At 41.0% G+C, this 20,048-nt stretch overlaps 1 protein-coding gene across 3 annotated transcripts in view; it reads left to right on the forward strand.

Moving 5' to 3' along the window:
- The window catches only part of VAV3 (vav guanine nucleotide exchange factor 3), a 283,108-nt gene that overhangs the window by 68,931 nt on the left and 194,129 nt on the right, over window positions 1-20,048 (forward strand). The window lies entirely within an intron of this gene.

The raw sequence follows: 20,048 nt of genomic DNA on the forward strand, positions 1-20,048 counted from the left end.
TGCTAATATGAAAGAAGAAAACTGAGCTTCCCTCTTCACATTGTCTAGCTGCATGTCTCCGTTGCTATGGTGATCTTACCCAAATGTTATGCAGATGTGACTCTCGTATCTGGAAGACTTTGAACTGGTAGCATCAGGAAATTCTGTTTGAAGGAAGGGAAACAGAAAAAAAACAGTCCTCTGTTTTTAGCTCGGATAGACCTAAAATAGTTATGGGTACTACCATTTACTTAACTTTGCCCCCAAATTAAAATGTTATTAAAACAAATGTGTATGTAGTCAACAGAAAAAGTGTCTTGGATTTTTAAAAAAAATAAATACTAAAAAATGTTTTAGTTTTAAACAGATAATTCATTTCTTTCAGTGTTTGAACCTAAACAATGCACCAAGAAATGAAAGTGAAACTTACTGGAAACTGAAAATGAAACTGGTCATTGTTTAAGCCAAAAAAAACATAACGTGTTCACAGAAACAAAGGGCAGATAACAGGATTTTCAAAATTTTAATTGATTTATCAATCTAAGGAGGTGTTAAGTATTTTAAAGGAACAACACTAATGAAAAAAGTGTTTATATTGTAACTTGATATTGTTTGCTGCTATCTTAATTTTTGTCTGAGTAAATCTGTCCCTGTTTGAGGAACTTCTTGGTTTGCCGCAAGGGACTGGAAACCTCATTTTTCTGTGGGGGAAAAAGAAAAATAGGCTGAGGGAGAACAATTCAAAAGCTCCTTAAGTAACTCTTGGCATTTCTTTGTTGCAGTTATTGTGACATACCTGACTCAGCTTTATTTTGGTTAACATGGGTAGTAGTAGAAGCCAAGATGTGATCAGATGTGCATGTGGTGTCAACCTTTGTACATAACCTTGGTGGGCTTGTAAGTAAAGCCCTGTGCCAGAATATCTTTGTTGCTATCTATAGTGCTATCTAAGCTAAAGCTGTTGTGGGTGTGCCTATATGTGCTGTATGCAGTAGACATTTTAACAGCTTAAATCTTGTTGGCTTTCAGTGAGACTTGGACCTGAAGAAGAGCATTTTGGTCCTTAAAGCTTTTTCAAAATCTTTTCCAACTATACAGTTGGTCTGGTATCTTTTATTGATTAAAAAACTTTGCCTCATATACTTCCTGTACCATGACTACTGCAACCTACTACCACCCAGGTCTTGTGCTCTGTTCTGTTACATGTTTAAATCAGTTTCTGATTACTTAAATCAGTTTATGTGTAACTTCTGTCTCTAACCCCAGAGATTTATATTTTCACATCAACCCAGCAAATTAGGGATGCCAAATGTAGGAATACAAGACTGCAATACACGAAAAGGTTGCAACACCAGGACAACTTCAAGGTAGTGGAGTAGAACAAGGGAAAAGGATGGAAGTGAAGAAAAGTTGAGAACTGGTTCACAGTGCTTCCACTTGGCAGAGGTCACAGTAAAGATCAGTTTACAAACAGACCCTCCTTTCTAACTTTGATCTTCCCTGCACCTGTTATCCCTGGCTTCTTACATCCTCCTCTTTGCCTCTCAGAAGGAATTGAGGTTCTGATGAAACAGGGAAAAAAAATCTTGTTTCACTAGAAATAGGTGACTAGAACTGCCTCTGTAAATATGGCTATCTGATAACTGTAGTTGATCCAGTAACCTCACAAATGCTCATACCCTGACATTAGTTTCAAAATTCAAGTTGCTAAACTCAAATCACCTTGTGCCTAACATCAGACCATACAGTTAGGATTGATGTGCCAGTGACCTTGCATTGGCCTAGTCCTTCATGTTGAACCAGTGGGCTGGATATGTTGAATCAAGTGCCTGTGCCTTGTCATCGCTGTTTCAAATTAAAAAGGCAAAGCAGTGGATGAAGGAAAGAAGAGTCTAGGTGTGCAGAGGGTTCCCATTTCTTTCCTCCTTCTCTCCTGCATCATTACTTTTCCTCATGGCTCTTCAGGTAGGAGAATGTGAAATGGGAGCATCAGTATAATCCGGTGCCTGACAGATTTCTGAGGTCCATCTGCCAAGAGGTGGTTCAGCCTAGGATTCCCTGATTTGCCCTCCTTCTTCAAAAGTAGTACCTCTAAGTGAAGGTGAGCAGAAGGTAAGAGAGTAAGTTTGCTACCTCCATCTCTTTCTATCTGCAGTGGACAAAGGGAGACACTTTCTCACCAGTTTCTCACCACTTCTTCCCTAGCCAAAATGGCCTGTCAGTTCTATTGTTTAGTTTTTCATAGTGGAGAGAAGTCGGGGGACCACGGAGGCATCACCACAGAAGGCCATGTTCTGTGTGGTGTTGGTTGCATCAATTGCTGACTCCTTTCAGAAGTGTTTGTTTTATTGTGCCTGCTGTGCATCTCCTGTATCATGCCCTACTGGTGCTACAATTTATTCCAAGATCTCAAGAGCTGGGGTAGAATATTGCCACCAAAGCTAGTGAGCTTCCTTTACTATTTTAATTCTTTTTAATTTTGTGGTTCAGTCAGAGCATGGGTATATGCAGTAAAGAAAGTTACCTTGTTTTTTAGGGCTCGACTGTGCAAGTGACTGAATGATTTCTCAGAGGTGCCCTCCATTTTAAATTCTAAGTCTATTATGTTTTTCATTTAGATACTAATTTTCCATAGCACTGCCTTTTGACATGGCTGGCAGCACATCCTTTCTAGTTCACGAGAGAAGAAGATTGCATTGATGTAAAATCATGCATCGGGTCAGGGTTTCCTTTGTGTTTCTTTTATGTTCAGAATATCTATTCAAATTTCTGGGGAGTATATTGCATGAATGGTTTGGATTCTGTTTACTATGCCAGTAATATTAAAATCTAAAGTTCCAGTTAAACCAGCTAGACTTAGCCTTCTTTTTCAGTTGTTTCTTGTTTTGAGTGGTTGGCTAGTATTGTATCCCAGGAACTGCCACCAGTTTTAAGCAAAATTTGATGAAAAAACAGATGTAGCAGATACTTTTCAGTCTTGGTATGTAAATTTAAGATGGTCAAAGGCAATCCTCTGTGCATGTGGCTCCCATGTTAGAATAATACCACGTATCTACATCCCAGGTTCCTTAACTGGTAAGGGACAGCAGGATGTGTCATGCGCTTGGATATTGATGCAGTTCTGGCATAGTTAAATAGGATTATCAAGAACTTGAAAAATCATGTCTGCAGGCCTGGGTGAAAAATTATTTGTGACTTTTCAGCCCCTTTATCTTTGATAGATATTCTTTTCCTTGTGGGTTTATTCTTTTTCTCTTCTCTAACATGTTACCTCCATCAATTCCTATTTCTTTGTTTCTTTCCCTTTGTTGTGCTCTTTACATCCTTTTGGATCTCTCCCTTATTGCATTGTGCTTTTTACTGCCTCTTTTGTCTCTCCTTTATTTTTCACTCCCACTCACCCCTTTAACCCTCTTTCTGCTGCCTTCAGGTGCACCTGGTATCAACTGAAAAGGCTCAATTTCTTCCTTCTCAGAAACTGAACTCAAGAGCTCTTACAAGATTAAGTCTTGGGTGCCTCCTTTTAACTTAGAGCCGTTTTAAGCTTAGGGTTATGAGCTCTAGGGAGTCTGTAGTCACTGCATAGTCACAGAGCAGGTATCTCTAATAGTGACACTGGGTATATTACAGCACTGTACACTGTTGTGTTGTGTTTGTAGGCTGTGCTTGTTAACGTAGTATTTAAATTCTCAAGCAGGTTTAACAATATTTTTGAGCTCCTCAAGGACTAACATGGCTACTTAGTCCATGTCACAAATGCAGAAGTAAAGCCATTCTGTTCTTGGTGTCTTGTAATGTATATTGATGCACTAGAGCAATTTGTAAAGCATTTTGCATGTCATGCTGTCCTGAGAGAGAAAATAGGAAATGAAAAGGTCACATGGATTTGTTTGGTTTATTATTATTATTATTTATTGTTTTTAGTATTATATTGCTAGCAATACCCAGCTCCAAAATGCTTTTAGTGTTAATCTTCAGAACCTTCCTCTAGGTACACAACTGTTGTTTGTATTGTGTAGAGGTACAAATGGGAAAGCTCAGCTTGGGTGACTTGCCCTGACAGAGGGGTCAGCTGAAGAGTACAGAATTAGTAAGCAGGCAAAAATATTGTAGTATTGAATTATGTGCCAGTTGTTTCTGAACAAGCCCTGGCTACAATAATGTTTGTAAACTATGATACTTCAAAAGGAACAGCTGATACCATATTTTATTATGTATAGCATTCCTCAGAATATAAAATACACCTTGTTTTTGAAAGGCAGTAGGATGAAAAAAGGGAAACAAAGATTTTGCCTTGTAGTATGGGCAAGACCCAGTAACTGAGTAGTAACAGGTAGGGAGTGCATCCTGCTCTTCAGCCTGCTGGCAGCCCTGCATACTGGCTTGGGCCTTTGAACTGACACCCTGCACCAGCTTGATCTGTGCCTAGGGCTCTGCTCCAGGTCAGGACCCATGCACTGGGTCTGACCATGCAGTGACTCCATGTGCTGGCTTGATCTTGTCTTTTGGGTCTGAGGCTGGACTGACCCTGAGTAGTGGGTTCAGGGCTGCATGGCAGGCCATATTCTTCAGCTGGGAGGCTTCCTATGGGTCTGGGAATTTGGCAGCAGGACATTATTAATTGTTGGGGCATCCAGAGCCAAGGCAATTAATGCTGCACTGGTTGCTTGCCACCAAATTTCTGGACCCATGGGAATCTGTATTTCTCATATATAATATGTACCCCAATTTTCCCAAACTGGTTTTTGGAGAAAAAGTATTTGTCTTATGTGGGAAAACTTGGTATTAAATTTGACCTGCTCTTTAGAACAGGTACCACATTTTTTCTTTAATTTTAATTATAGAAATGAGATGGTAAACTACATGCAGCTGATGTCTCAAATGCCAATCTCAAACACAGCACCTAATTGGCTAAACCAAGAATAAGTTATTAATCAAGAGTTTCTTATCTGCTATAGAATGCTGTTCTTCTGAGAGTGATTACCCATAGAAGCAATATGCGCTATGGCAAACATCATTCTACCGCATAGCTATCTTCTAAAGAGAGGAGAAAAACATGTAATCACTTTGTGATTAAAAGTGCTAATAAGTAAATCAAGGAGAGAGTTTTTCTGTTTACAAATAATAAACAGCATAGAGGGTATCTAGAGCCAGGCAATCCTGAGATCATTATGTAGTGTCTATGTATTGCCTGCCAGAATGTCTTTTTCTGGAGTCATTAAAGCATCAGTTACTTTGACACATTATCTACAAAGGGCTATAGACATTTGGCATGTGCCCCCGCCCCGCCTTTTGATATATTGTGATATAAAGGTGAGAGAGGCTGGGTTTGATAGATTTTTTTCCCTTTGTTTTACCGTACATTTATTAGAAAATTTAAGTCTGGTCTTCTGTGAAACACTTCTTGGTGGCTATCGTTTGTCTTTTGTGAACTTTCACATCATAACTGAAAGGGGCTGCCAGTGCTAAAACTAACAAATATGGCATCTTGACTCTGGTTGAGAAATGTAAAGGGGAATCTGGAGGGAGGCTCTGAGTGTAGGATTGGGTGCCTTTTGCCAAGCTACAGTAGTCTTAGCATTGCTGTAACACTATTAATAGCACCAAGGTGCCAGAGCAGTTTTGGTTTTAGCAAGCAGCAAGGATCTTATATAAAAGCTTACTGTGGAAAATAGTCTTGGATAAAAGCAATTATCAAGCTAAACTGTGGCATAGACTCCCCAAATTGGTTTGGGACTTCAGAATGACAAATTTGAGAAACCAAAGATATTAATTAGGGAGGCTGACTAGATTTGGAAGCTCAAGGACTTAAATGAAGAAGCAATGTGGAATTATTTTAAGTCAAAAGCACCAATACTTAGTATTTGCATCTCAAAGAAGAGGAACCAAATTGTCAGGGAGGGCTACTTGCACCTTAACAAGAACCTTAAAAAGGACATTAAAGAACAGGCAAAGCATCAACAAGGAAGGGGAAAGGGGATTGATTTGTAAAGAGAGAGAGAGATTTCAGAAATTGGAAGTAGAACAAGAATGTTTTTGAGTTGCAAAGAACATTAAAACAACAGCAAATGGTTCTTCAGTTACATAATAAGGAAGAAGTTAAGAAAGGTTTGGGTCCCAGGGGTGGCCGTGATGCCCCCTGGTGACCATGCAATTCCTGCCCCAGCTGTTACTCTAATGGCTCTCACCTCCTTTACTTGCCTGCCATGCCTTTGATGTTATTAATATTAGGAGGGAGGCTGCCTGAGGGACCTAGAGTGAGCCTGTGGTTGTTCCAGTGTTGGGCTTTGACCTTCTCAGCCTCTGCCCTTCTTGCTGTTGCTGAGGCCTCTAGCTATAGTCCACTGACCGGACCAAGCTTTGGAGTTCCCAACTTCTTGTCCAACTTCCAAGGCTTTATCTCTGCCCTCTCAGGCTGCTGAGCCTCCCTGGGCTCGCAGGTATCGTCCATCATGGGCTTTATGGGATTATGCCTCTGGGTGTGTTTTGTGCGCCCCTTGCAGGCACTGTAGGTTTGCCTCTCTCTGGCACCACGGGATTGCTGATTCCCTCCATAGGTGTTATAGGACCTCCAAGCTACCCCTCATAGTTCCCCCCCAAACCACTGGGTCTTATTTCAGTATCTAGTCCCTCCTGGGCACCGGAACTTCCTGGTTCTGCCAAGGCATCAGACCAAACTGAAACCAACACATCAAACAAACGCCTGTGGTTGTAACAAAACTACTACCCAACCCTGAGTCCTAATCAGCTGCTAGCCCTCGGCTTCCCCAGCTCTCTCAGGGGCTAGCGCACTCAGTTTGGCTCTCGGCCGTAAGTAGGGCGGCCATCATAGAGGACACTCTGGTTTTCTGCTACTCTGTCCTCTGCCCTCTATGGATACAAACCCCGAAGAGAAGAGAAAAACAGAGGACATAAAGGCATCCAGTTTCATATTGACAGAGGACAACTGGACTGTCCTCTGTAATGGCCACCTTAGCTGTAAGCACCCCTGCAGAACTCTTCCCTGGTCAGCCTCCAGGTCCAGACTGCCTGCTTTGGCTCTTGCCCTGCCTTATATGTCTCAGGCGCTGCCTCCTTCCAGTCAGGTGACCCTCCAGTGCTGCCTGCAGGTACCTTCTAATTAATCCTATTACTTGGGCTTCATGGCAGCCCAGTTGCAGCCGAGCCCTGCCTGCCCTACATGGCTCCCCCTAGTCTCTTTGTCTCTTAAAGTGAAACAGCATCTCAAGCTGTCTGTCACAGAAGTGGATCTGCTAAAAAGTGAAAATGGGGTAGAATCAAGGGCAATCTTACCCTTATGTTCTGAATGGATGCTTTGCTTCACTCTTCAATAAGGATGTAGATGTAAATTTGGATAATAGTAGGGTACTAAATGAGAATGAGGATATAGTACTAGAAATGTTCACACTATGCTTGTAAGACAAAATGTGGTACTACACTGTGGGGCTAGGATAATCCACCTTCTTTATTAAATTTGCAGAAACTACTGTCAATTCAGGGATAGAACCCTGTGATTGGAGATTAGCATATATAGTGTCTGTATTAAAAAAGTGTTAATTAGATAATTACAAGTTTAATAGTTTGACTTCAAGTTCTTAGCACCAGGTATGCATGAAAAGAATCATTCAGAAATACTGGGGTGGATAGAAAACTGGACAAATTTCAGGTGGCTTTATCCAAGTTAGCTTGTATTAGGCCAATCGAATATCGTTCTGTGATAGGATATCTGGCTTCCTAGACAAGGGCAGTATAGTGAGCCTATCTTGATTAAGCTGTGTTTAGTGCTGTGCCTTATAAGAAATTCTTGGTTATCCTGGAAAAGACAGGGATTAATAATGTTATTGTAAAATGTTTAAGGAGGTGGCTCAAAGAAAGATTTCAGTGGTTTACTAGTTGTGTTCTTCAGAACTAGGTCTTAGGACCCAGCCTGTTTACCATAATCATTAGCAGTATTGGTGCAAGAGCTAGATGTATACTTATGAAATTTGTGGATAACATAAATTTGGATGTTGCCAATGTGGAGAAGAACCACGTTATTATGGAGATGGAAGTCAATAGTGCTTGTAGTAGAGCGGTAGGGGTGGCATGAAGTTTAGCAATATGTAATTTTTTAGCAATTTTCATCTTCACTGACTGGCTTCCTTGCATGGATATTAGCCTTTGGATTCTTTACTATTCCTTCCATCCAGGAAGATCACACACCAACTGCAGATGCTTCCTCAGCCTGATGAAGGGTATTTATACTTGAAAGTGTGGAAAGAAGAATTTTTCCAACTATTTGAGTCAGTCTAATGAAAAATATCAGAGTTACCCACAGAACCTTGTCTGCATATGTCCTTAGACCAACACAGCTACAACCTACACCCCTATAGCAATATGAAATGTATTTGGAGTCTAACTGCACCTGTAAGCTCTTGCTGTGTAGACTTAGTGTGTATTAATGCATGTATAGGGTTGGATCTGGGTCGTATTAGTCAAAACAAACCTCACAATGAAGCTAGGCAGATTGCCCATTTAAGGGCTAGATTGCTTGGGGCTGAGTAGCCAGTTGAGGTGTCAGACCTAAGTGACAAGGGGTTAGCTGGTTCCTATAAGTGCTGAGTTAGTAGCATAACTAGGGGTTGTTGAGGGGGCACCTGCCCTGGGTGCCAAGTTAGGAGGGGTGCCAGAATCACTACCCCACCTCTGTGGAGACTGTACCTGGCAGTATTGCTATGATAGGAACTTCAAAACAGTTCTTGGCTACAAACAAGTTTAAAACAGTCCTTCTGCTTTAAGAACAGCAGCTGGGGTAGGCAGAGCATGTGCACCAGTAGCAGTAGCACAGCTGGGACCAAAGAGTTCCTGGTGTGGGTAAAGAGTGCTGTCCTTCACCCCACTCGGAACCCATGCATACCCTACCCTTTGCTCTTGGATCCCATGCCCCCTATTCCCATTCTAGGATCCCTTGCTCCCTGCCCCGGCTCTCAGAACTGTGTCCCCCTGCCTCCCTCCTCCCCCCGGCTCTCTTGCTGGTTTACCCCAGACAAGAACTCTGTTACCCGCCTCAGGGAGGTTATGCAGGATGGAGGTTGACGCTTGTGGGGGTCTGTGGAGCAGAGAGAGGGGCACAGATGAAAAGGCTGCCAATCACATGCCACCTGTTTTGGATAGGGGAATAGTTTTCTTGTTCTGTATTATTTTGCAGATGTTTGTATTTAACATAAGAAGGCATGCTCTGAGGAAAGGGTTTAAAGAAACTTTGTCAGTCCTTCCTGGGCAGGGAGGTAACCCTCTAGCCTATGATAAACTGCAGGAGTTGGGCCTAGCATCTTTGCCTGACTCTCAGCATCAATCATGGCCAAGTGTCAAATCTCAGTAAAAGTAAATATTTCCTCTTGTCTCTGTCTCATTCTCTGCCAAAATAATACATTTGTGCTCTCCCTCAGTAGGCTCAGTTTTGGGGATGTACACAACAATATATAAACCTGCTGTCAAGCTAGCAGCCTATGACTTAACTACATCCCCATGTGGAGAGAGAGGCACTAATTGACTTGTCATCTGATAAATGAGATTTACCTTCTTGTGCTGCAGGGGGAGTTCAGCTCAGTAGTCGGATAGGAAGAGCTGAAAGGTAACATTCCTGCTCCCTTTTTGTGCCACTATGTGACATTGCAAGGTGCTGGTATGTTTGTTTGATTGATTTCTATATTGCCTTCCAAAAAGGCACAGGGTGGCTTACAATAAGAATGAACAGGTAGAATAAATAATAAAACAGTACACCAAAACTTAAATGTGTCTGCAGAAAGTCTGCCCAAATAAGTTCTTACACCACTTCCAAAAGATATCCCAAAGATGTCTCTGGCAGGCCTCAAGAGGGTTCAAAGCTGTGGACCAAGAATGACTTCCCATGTAGTTTTGCCAAGCAAACTTGGAGCAACAATAGTCCTTGTGGGGGTTTACTCTCAGCTGACCTGATCATGATTAGAAAGGAGGTAGTCCCTTAGGATGCAGTTAGGTAAGCAACTAATTTTCTCCTTTGAGAGGTTTTTACCCTGTACTTCTCCAGCACCTTGACAAAAGGGAAGAAGCCCAGTTTTAGATAGGAGATAGTCACCCTACCCAGTAACATGGGGCTAGTAGTTATGAAGAGAAGTAACAGTATTCCTTCCCTCCTATAACAGAAGAGGGAGTTGGGGTAAGAACAGCATGGTAAAAAAAGCTTAGTTCTGTGAATTCATGAGAAATGGGTAAAATTCATGAATATGTTTTCATATTGGATCTTATTGTACTTGTACTTCATTGAACTATAAGATATTCTGATATGTTTCAAAGAAAGCATGGAATGAGATTGAAGAAGACAATAGATATTTGGTTACAGCAAATTAGTGCTTTCCAGATTTTCTTCATAACTAAGTCTGGCCAAGTACTAATATTTTATACTGGCCCACATATGCCAAATCAGGTTCCCCCAGCCCTGGTCCTGGCCTGGGCAAGCCAGCTGGAGCCTGGGCCCTGATGTGCCAGATAGGGCTGCCCTCAGATCCCTATACGCTAGCAGGATCCCATACGCAGGGCTGTGTCAACTGGTCTGCAGGCCTTGGAAATTTGGCAGTGGGGAAGTGGTGGTCACAGTAATTGCCACTGCCCCCCATGCCAAATTTCCCGACCCCAGGATCCTGGCCTGTGGGCTGGAGGTTGAGCACCCCTGTTTTAGGGTGCTTTTTGTTTTGGGTCTTGTCTGAGTCTGTGCCATTTTAAGACTGGAAAAGGTTGGACAAACTCAACACTGCAGGCTACAGAGAGGGATAGAAAATGCTTTTGTCTTTAGTCTGGAGCTCTCCCTCTAGGGAACAAACCCCAGTGTTGGTTCTGTCTCATTCAGTCAGATAATGAGAGTTTTCCGGCCAGCTTATTATTTGAATTGTTGTCATTTTGCTGTTCTCAGAATTGTTAGTATTTCATTTTTTTTCTGTATCCTTAACAGAGCAGCTTGCACATCTGGAAAACCAAACTGGAAAAAAACAATTTTTATTGAACTCATTAATATTGAGGGTTCCTTTCTGCCCTAAGTGACATGAGCAATGGCAAATCCTGTTTAAATAAATGGGAGTTTTACCCATTTAACTGAGGGCCTCAGGGGATTATAAAAATCTGATTCTGATCTCCCTTAAAATGCACTTACTTTACTGTAACATGAACTTCAAAAATATTAGTCTTGTTTCGTAATTTTAAAGGAGATAAGGATTAGACTTTAAATGCTTAGCTTTAAATAAGGCGTATAAAAGTATTACACAACTTGTTTGCATTGATTTGATGTATTGTAAGCTAATTCTGTAGTGTAGGGACCCAAGGCTCTTGGGAACTGAGATTATATTCAGCGTGTAAATAAAGCTTGGTATATTAAAGATTTAATGGCAGATATTAGGAATCAAAATTTCTCCTTGTTTAACAAATATTTGTCAAGATGATGGGTTGTTTAGCTCCATTCCATGTGGCTTCTCTTTAAAATATTGTACTCCTTGTGATTACAAATATAAAATAAGTTTTTCGTTTAAATCATTAATTGAATATATATCCGGTTCTAATTTAGAACGGCAGATTTTCACCATTTTTAAGTCTGACTTCTTTCTGAATAGAATGCAGGCAGTGTTTGTTCCCTCTGGCTCCAAGCTACTGTATCACTTTAAGTGAGGTAACCCCGCCCCCACCCTCCAAGACCTGCATGTAATTTTTTTACTGACATACAAAAGATGAATACTGTTAATTACCTCTTATTTTCTTGCATGCTGTTTTGTCTAGTGGAGGTGGGAATACAGGGCATTTTATACATCTGCTCTGGGAGATGGTGTTGTGGGGGGCAGAATTTAATTAGAGTGGCTTCAAGAGCCACTCTAATTAAAGCACCTTCAATGTCATGTGTATCAGCATTGCTATGCTGAAAAAACGATGGTGGGGGCTCTTTAACTAAAGCTTTTTCAATGAGCATTAATTAAAGCACCCCTGCTGCCATTTTTCAGTGCAGAGACACTGATGCATGTGACTCTGGATTACTCAATTAATCGACTAATTATAGCACGTCAGAGCAGCCTCTATATAAATATATAAGTGCGCATTGGTTTTCACTTTAGTTTTGTCAGACTAAAATTCAGGTCCACATGTTCCTTGTTTCTTTGATTTATTTGAATATTGTCAGAAGCATTAACAGATTCCTACCATTTTGTAATAGGTTTATATTGTAAGCATCTGCTTTGAGTTGACTAAATACTTGTAATAGAAAGCCCTGACTTGTATCCTTTCATTGCTGTAGTTTATTATAAAGGTCTGAGGGGTTTAATTTTTGTGGGTACTTTATTTTAGAAGGTTGAACCACACTTTTAAAAATATATTTTCATAACAAAAGATTTATTAGAAAGAAGAAAGCAGGTACATAAATATGCAATAGATTTGCCTTACCTATGCATGTACTTTTATAAAGGCTGCAGTAGCTAAAACTGTTGCCCCGGGGACATGGTAGATGACATATTATCAGACTTAGGTCATCTGTGGGTTGATATGGGAATGTTTGAGTTCTCCATAAAAATGCTTAATAACTGCACCAGTGGGACTCTGGTGAAATAAATATTGTGCCCCAGCTTTTGCTGCTAAAGCTCTTCTTTTGGCCCATGATTCAGCATGCTTTGAGATCCTTTTAAGGGCGTTATGGGATGCTTCACAATATGGTACTAGGTATGCAGACACCTACGCATGATTTAGAAGAAAAACTCAGAGAATTTCAATAGGAATCCATAACATGAAATATACTTTGACCTGTTGTCTTTCTGAGTTCTTTGCAACAAAAGAATCACTCTTTTATTTTTTTGTAGTCCAGAAATCAGTGAAAGTGAAGAGCTGGTATTTTCCTAGGGGTGTCTTGAGTCTAAAAAGGTTGAGAACCACTGCTCTAGATTAATAGCATGCAGCTGTCAGCAAAAATTGGGGGCTGCATGTGTCAAATTGATTTATATTTTTGTAATTGTTCTGTGTAGGACATCTGGCTCTAACTGATGGTATTTATGATATTTGAGTTTGTGTTCTGTATCATGGTAAATGCAAGTTCTAGGTTGAAGTTCTTTATTACTGTCTTACCACATGTTGACAGTGCAAGAAGTGATGGTAGGATACTACGGCAGCACTGCTGTTTCTGCCTTAAGCAAGACCAGGGTCTACCTATTTCAGTTAAACCAAACAGCCAATAAGAGCATGCAGAAGCATGAACTACTCTATGGGGGTACACATGAGAGATGGTTGCTGTACCTTTGGCATACTTGCTGTTGTATCAGGAATATAGGGAGAGAGGGCCTGAGGCTGCGTTTTCTTCCCACTTCCTTCCCTAGCCTTCCCTCTTCCTCTAATTAATTATTATTATATCTTTACACAGTCAAAAAATTTGTTGCAGTTTTGCAACTCTCAGCATCAGTAACTTGTTTAATTTAATTTACCCTAATCTGGGGGTGTCAATGATATAGTCTGCAGATCCCTATCATACGGCCTGCAGTGCTGCCTGTGAGTATCTAACTCAGGGGCGGTCAATTATTTTGGGAAGAGGGACACTTACTTAGTTTTGGCAAGCCAGCAAGGGCCGCATGACAGGCAGATAAATATTAATTTTCTAAATTTTTTAGGGGCCCCATGGGCCAGATAGAATGGCCTGGCGGGCCACATTTTGCCCACCCCTGATCTAACTGAAACCTCATGCTGTATGCCCAGACTAGCCCTACATGAAGTATGAGCCACCCCTGTCCCTGTGCACTGCATATGGAGCTGGTCTGGCATGTGCGACATGTGGCACATAGGGCTAAAGCCAGAGCTCATACTGGATGTGGTGGACAAGGCCAGTCTGTCTGCCTATCCCAGTGAAATTGGAGAGAGACATGCACACAGACACCACTCAGCATTAGCTAGTATACCACATGCTGTCTATGGTCCGTGCTGTGGCAGAGAGGAGGAAGGGATCTCTGCTTAAGCAGTGAGTGGTGAGAGGTGGGGTGTGAGGAAATGGGGAAGACAGTAGACCCTGCTGTGCCTGCAAGTCTGTGCTGAGCTCTAGCCAGGGAGCAGAGGGGAGGGGCCAGCCCTGCTGTGGAGCAGAGAGCCTCATCCAGCCCAGAGAGCATACCAGGATGCTGTGGGAGTCCGATTTAACTTAAACCAGCAAGGGATCTGGGACAGACATAAACCGGTTTGAGCCAAATCAATTAAATCTGATACTACATTCAACCAGGTTAATCTCAAACTTGTTTCAGCCATTTTCAAACTGGTTTATTTACACTGAACATCTGTTCCATTACAGGTTTCAACCAGTTTCTGATCACTGAAACCAGTTTATGTGTAATGTCTATCCCTAGCCCTGAAGTCTAGAGTACTGGTGCTCATCTTCTGGTCTGCAGGTTATATCTGGCCCTCAGAGCTGTGTCATCTGGCCTGTGGGGGCTCCCTTGCTGCCACCTCTGTCTTGTTGCCAAATTTCTAGACTGAAATCAGTACTAAATTAATTAATTTAGCTAAAATTACCTCAATAAGAGCATTCTCAACAAGGAATTGCCCCAATGAGAGCAACTCAGCAAGAAAGAATATAAATTGCTTTCACTTTCTCAAGGTTATGACTTTGTTTGCTAAAATTGGAGGTTTAGTTAACATCCTGTCTGCTTGCATTAAACAAAAGTAGAGGAGAATTGAAGAAGAGAGACAGAAATTAAGTGAGAGAGGAGATGGGTAGAATGAGAGGGACAGGGGGGAACTCTTAGCCTAAGCAGTAAGCACCTGCAATTATGTGCCCTATGCAGCTGTACCCATACTGCATAAAATCACAGCTTTGTTGATGTATTCTCCACTAAATGTCCTATCTGTTCTATCTTGCACACTTCACTTGAACATACTTTCTTGTCAGAGGCTACGTGTAAAAGCTGTTACATTATTTTATTCTCTCATCTTGTGTTAATTTTAAACCTGTCTTCTCTGTTAGTGTTCATTGTGGGTTTGTGCCCTTGGATCTTCAGGTAGCTTATTTCTTGGTCTCCACCTCTTATCGCCTCTTATTTACTTAGTTTCTCCTTACCTTACATTCATTTCTCCTTATAGGACCTCCTTGTACCTTTCCCTTCCCACATTTCAGGTGTTGAAACCTCCTTTTGGCAGTTGGTTTTGATCTGGAAACTAGATAATATCCTAGTCATCCTGTTACTTCTTCCTCGTACTGCACTATTATTTACATCTGCCATCACTATATCCACGTATTGTTCCATGCCTATGTGGGAATCTAGAAAGTGTTCAACAGCTTGGGAGAAAAAAAAAGACAAGTTTTTGGCAAATACATTGTTTTAAGTTCATGTTCTTTCAGACAGGTTAGATTAGATACAGTGCTCTGGTCTCTCCAGTCTCATAAGGTAAAGTTTCTGAGTAGTGATGGGGCGGGGGTTGTGCTCTTTGTGTTTCCATTCATATCTGGTTTGAGGATCAGATATGTGGCCAAAAAAATCAGGGAGAATACTATCTGGCACCAGCAGACCTGTGAAAAGGAAGGAAGAGTTCTTTCCTAGTGCCTTTTTTCTTACTTCCCTTTCCTCAAGTAATAATAATAAAAACCTCTCCCGAGTGTAGTGGGACTATAAAGAGAAATAACTTCCACACTTGACACGGACATGAATAAGATGCAGTGTTAAAGTACTCTGAAAAATAAGAACTACTGAGACTGTTAGTGGGTTGGTGAAAGATTAGTTAGATTTTATTCCAGACGTCGCCACAAACTTGCTGTGTCACCTTAATCTTTTGGTGCCTTCGTTTCTGATCTGTCTTCACGATGGGGCTGCTGCTATTTGCTTACCACGCAAGGTTTTGTGTTTGCCTGAATGTGATACTCTCTTAAAAGGTCCTATAAGAGTGAAGGGTCTGTTTGTGTTCAAGTTTTCTGGTTTAAAAAAAAAAAAAAAAAGCTATAGAGTCATTTTACTTAAACTAAAAAAAATTTTGAGTTTGAGACGTTAACCTAACTTGCCATTTGTGTGGTGTGCATATTTAGGATAGCTGCTTCCTGTTCTTACGAATATGAAGCAAGTAGCTTCATTGTAAGTTGAAAAATAGTGTTTTCGTCTTTATTTGCCTTGGTACAAGCAATGGGTGTTTTGTGAAGATAGAAAAAAGAATCTGTCGTGTAGTTCAGAGGCAAACATTCCTCATCTCAATCTGAGCCTGCTTTTAAAATGATTCATCTTAATAAGGAAGCAGTTCTGGCAGTCAATGAGGCCTGTATTTGAGAGGTATGCAAGAGCAGGTAATTGCCAGTGTAATGTGTTGGACAATATAGATTGCTTGGTATTTCTTTGTACAGTGGTGTGTGTACCCTGATGCCTTGGTAACTCAAAGATTCAGAAGACATGGACTTATATTAGATTTCCTCTTCCTGTGTTTTTCAGGCAGTGAAAGAAAATTAACTACTAAATGGATGTTTGAGACTCCAGGATGTCACTGATTCCTCATTTATCTGAACTAGAGGATCTTAATTCTCACTGGGAGAACTTGCTTTCTGTTTCTAATCAAATTGATACTTACAAAGCTGATTTGCAGAACTGTGAAAACTATTGCAGGGGCCTAACTATAGAAAATAAGGCTTAAAGCTTTGAATATAAAGCTGAGAGAACTGGATCATGGAAACTTGAGGACTGTGGATGAACTAAACCCTCAGGTTTTTCAAGATCGTTTAGAGGAAATATTGCCTGCTAAGAGCAAAATGCTCTTCCCCCCTACATGTGGGCGTGGCCTGCAAAAGCATAGCCCTTGTTGGGAGAGATTTCTCTGTATGCTCATCAGTGGTGATGGGTTTTGGGTTGTAGCTGTGCTGGTTTACTCAGTTGGTCTAATAAAATATATCACATCTACTCAAAGAACCTTACCTGCTCATCAGTGAGACATTTTTTTCTCAGCTGGTGTTTGTAGATCTTGACACCCTGTCTTTCATTGGAAAGTTTTGGGTGGGGAGGATATGGAAAAGTGATAAACGTAGTGGGGAGGTCCCATTATTATGGAAAAGTTGATGAGACTATGTGAGTGCTCACCTAGGGTATTAGTGGGCAGTAGCATCAGGGCAGTGATCTGATCTTGTGTGGTTCAAGAAAAAAACAGAATTTGAAGATAGTGGAGGAGGTACTTATAGAGACTGAATAAATTTGCAAAGCAAATCTGCTGTCTTTAAACATGCCTCATTTGTTTTTTGTTTTTGTTTTTTTACACATTAGGGAAGACAAGTTTTTGACTTGTAATCATCTAGATTATACCAGCTTCCAGAGGTTTAATTTTTGAGACGTCAAAAGCTTGCCTGTAGTGGGATTGTTATAGCTCAAGATACTTGCAGCTCCTTTTAAATGGAGTTGGAGAAGCTGAGCAGGGTAGTGCAGTGTTCAAAGTGGTCGTAAGTTGGGGTTGTGGCCAGGATAACTAGTGAATGCACATCCTGTTGGACAGCTTCTGATAATGAGGAGCTTTCTGTTGTATGCACCTCTTATTGCAAGTGAAAGTTTTCCTTGTCAGGCAGAGTGTTTAGTGCCAGTGTGTGATCATTGCCAGCCTACTCCCATGAGCTGTAGAATGGCCTGCTGATTTTGGATATTAGAGCTGAAAACTTGTGTAAGAAAACTGAGGACTAGCGTAGCCTCAGATTTCTACTGCTCCATTTGACTTCAATGAAAGAAAATTAAGCATTTAAAACTTGATTTTTGTCCTTGGGTACCAAGCTGATTTTAGTTGTTATAGTCCTTTATAAAAAGGGGATGTGGCTAAATTAAAGGCCTTGTTTCCATAGAGCAGGGGTGCTCAATCTCTGGCTTGCAAGGCTCTCCATGGGGCAGGAAAATTGGTGGCAGGGGCCCTGTTGGATATTACTGTCAAGCCGCAGCCTGCCCACTGGCTCCTACTTCACACAGTCACATAGCCACTTATTGGTGTGCGTCTAGCATTGATCCTGGGCGCTGAATATTACTTGTACTCGTGAGAATGGTCACATGACTTTTTTGCCATGTAGCTTGTGTAACAGGAATTGAATGGAAGTTTTCAAGGCAGTGCTTACTTCCTAGTACTGTCCAGCACAATGTAGACGTGCGCAAGGGAAGATCCTCCTCTGGTGGATCTTGGCACTATGAGGACAGTGGAGCTGCATGGTACCAGTTGAGAATCTGACCTGATCTCTCCTAGTCCTAACTTGGAGGATTTACCAGTCTTAAAGGAAAAGAGAAAGTTAATGAGTATGAAATGGATTTGACTGATATATTCTTTTGACAGGCATAAGAGATGATCTGGCAATTTTGTTTTTTATCAGTTAAGATTTCTGTAAGCTAGGAAATAAGTGTTGTCAAATAATTTTCATAGTGGTTTCTCTTTCACTGTAAATGAAAAATGAATGAGTATTATCTTAGACCAGACAAATCCATTTTGGTGCCATTTCAGGAAGATTTACTTCCACCTGGCCTGACCAATGTGTTTTCAAATGTTTTTGTCTAAGACTTTTGACCTGCTTTCTGTGCTAGTTAAAGGGGAAAATCTTAAAAACCATTTTAAACTCTGTTTCAGTTCCCTAATTTGGAAAAAGCTAGAGTCCTTAGATGGTACTACCTAGTAACTAAGGCTGCATCACCACTTTGGAGAAATAGGTTCAATATTATAATTGTTTATTCTTATTGAATAGGACCTAGTGTTTTGAGTCATCTGCACTTGATGGGGCTGTTCACATCACTAATCTGTCCTCTTTGTAGAATTATATTGGAACATTTTGTATTTTGATATTCTGTTTCTGTGTGTTCCTATCTCCGCACTTCAAATATTCAGGAAATCTTCTAAACTGATCTTTAATTTTTTTTTGTTAACATCCCTTATAAGAATGTGTATTTTGATGTTCTTATTTTTTAAAAGCAGGGTAGAAAAAATATGTTTGAGTATAAATCCGTGTGTGTGGGGCCTATATTGAAAGCAAGTTCAGCATTTTCAAAAAGCAGTATCAGTTGTTGTGTGCAATTTCATTAAGCCTGCTTTTGCTTTTTAGCAAACAAATCCATTTGACAGAATGCCATAAACCTTCTGGTGACTTTAAATTGATCTCTGTTAGTTCAGCATATGTTGGCAGAATAAATCTTAGGGTAGAATTCTCCATAGTATGAAGTTTCCCATGGCCTTAGAATCCCTGTGTACTAGCAGCCCAACATTTCAGTCTTTTTCCTTGTCTGCTTCATCATTATGTCAAGCACTAGGAGGGTTTTGGGGATTCATGAATCTACCTGGATGAAGTCGATATTCTCCTATGGTATAGGTAACAAGGTGTCTTGCTTTATTTATCATATATGGTACGCAAAAGAGGACTTTTTAGGCAGCATCCATTTTTGATTTGTCCATTAATGATAAGTCGCATCTGCTTAGATTAATTCAGTGCTTTCTTGAACTGAGAACTGGTCTTTCATCTCATTGTACATATTCATAGAAGTAGGGCAGCAGGGTTACATTGTAGCAATTTGATGAGGAGCAAGGTGAAAAATAAACCAAAAAAATATGAGAGAGATTAAATAAATCCTATTCTTTCTACATGTATGGATTCTCTGCTCCCTATTTTTACTCAAAATTGCTGGAAGAGTCATGTTGTCCATCTTTTTGCTTTAAATGCTTGTACTGTTCTCTCTCTCTTTTTTTAAATGCAAGTATTATAATGTCTAGGGCAGATCTATTCAACTGGTAGCCTGCAAGGGGTTAAGTGGCAGCTGCCAGGCTAGCACCCAGCCACTACTCCCTGCATTGCTCCAGCTACAATAGGCTCCCCCTCCTTCCTTTGGCTTCCACTTTCTGCACCTGCCCCAGGGGGCGGCATGTCTGTGGGAGCTGAGGGTAAAGCTGAAGCCCCATGACAGTATGTTGCAGCAGTGCGGGATGAATGTTTATGCTATGCAGTAGGGAGTGTGGAGGGGAGAGTCTGCTTGGTGCTCAGCATGGGAGCCTGTGGCTCTGCCTGGCACCAGTTGAGGGGAATCTGACATGTTCTTTGTCCTTTTTCAGATATTGGTTTCATTTTTTGCCTTAGG

The sequence above is a fragment of the Crocodylus siamensis genome, chromosome 5, assembly GCF_052110815.1.
Source record: "Crocodylus siamensis isolate JL-2025a chromosome 5, ASM5211081v1, whole genome shotgun sequence".
Taxonomy (NCBI): Eukaryota; Metazoa; Chordata; order Crocodylia; family Crocodylidae; genus Crocodylus; species Crocodylus siamensis.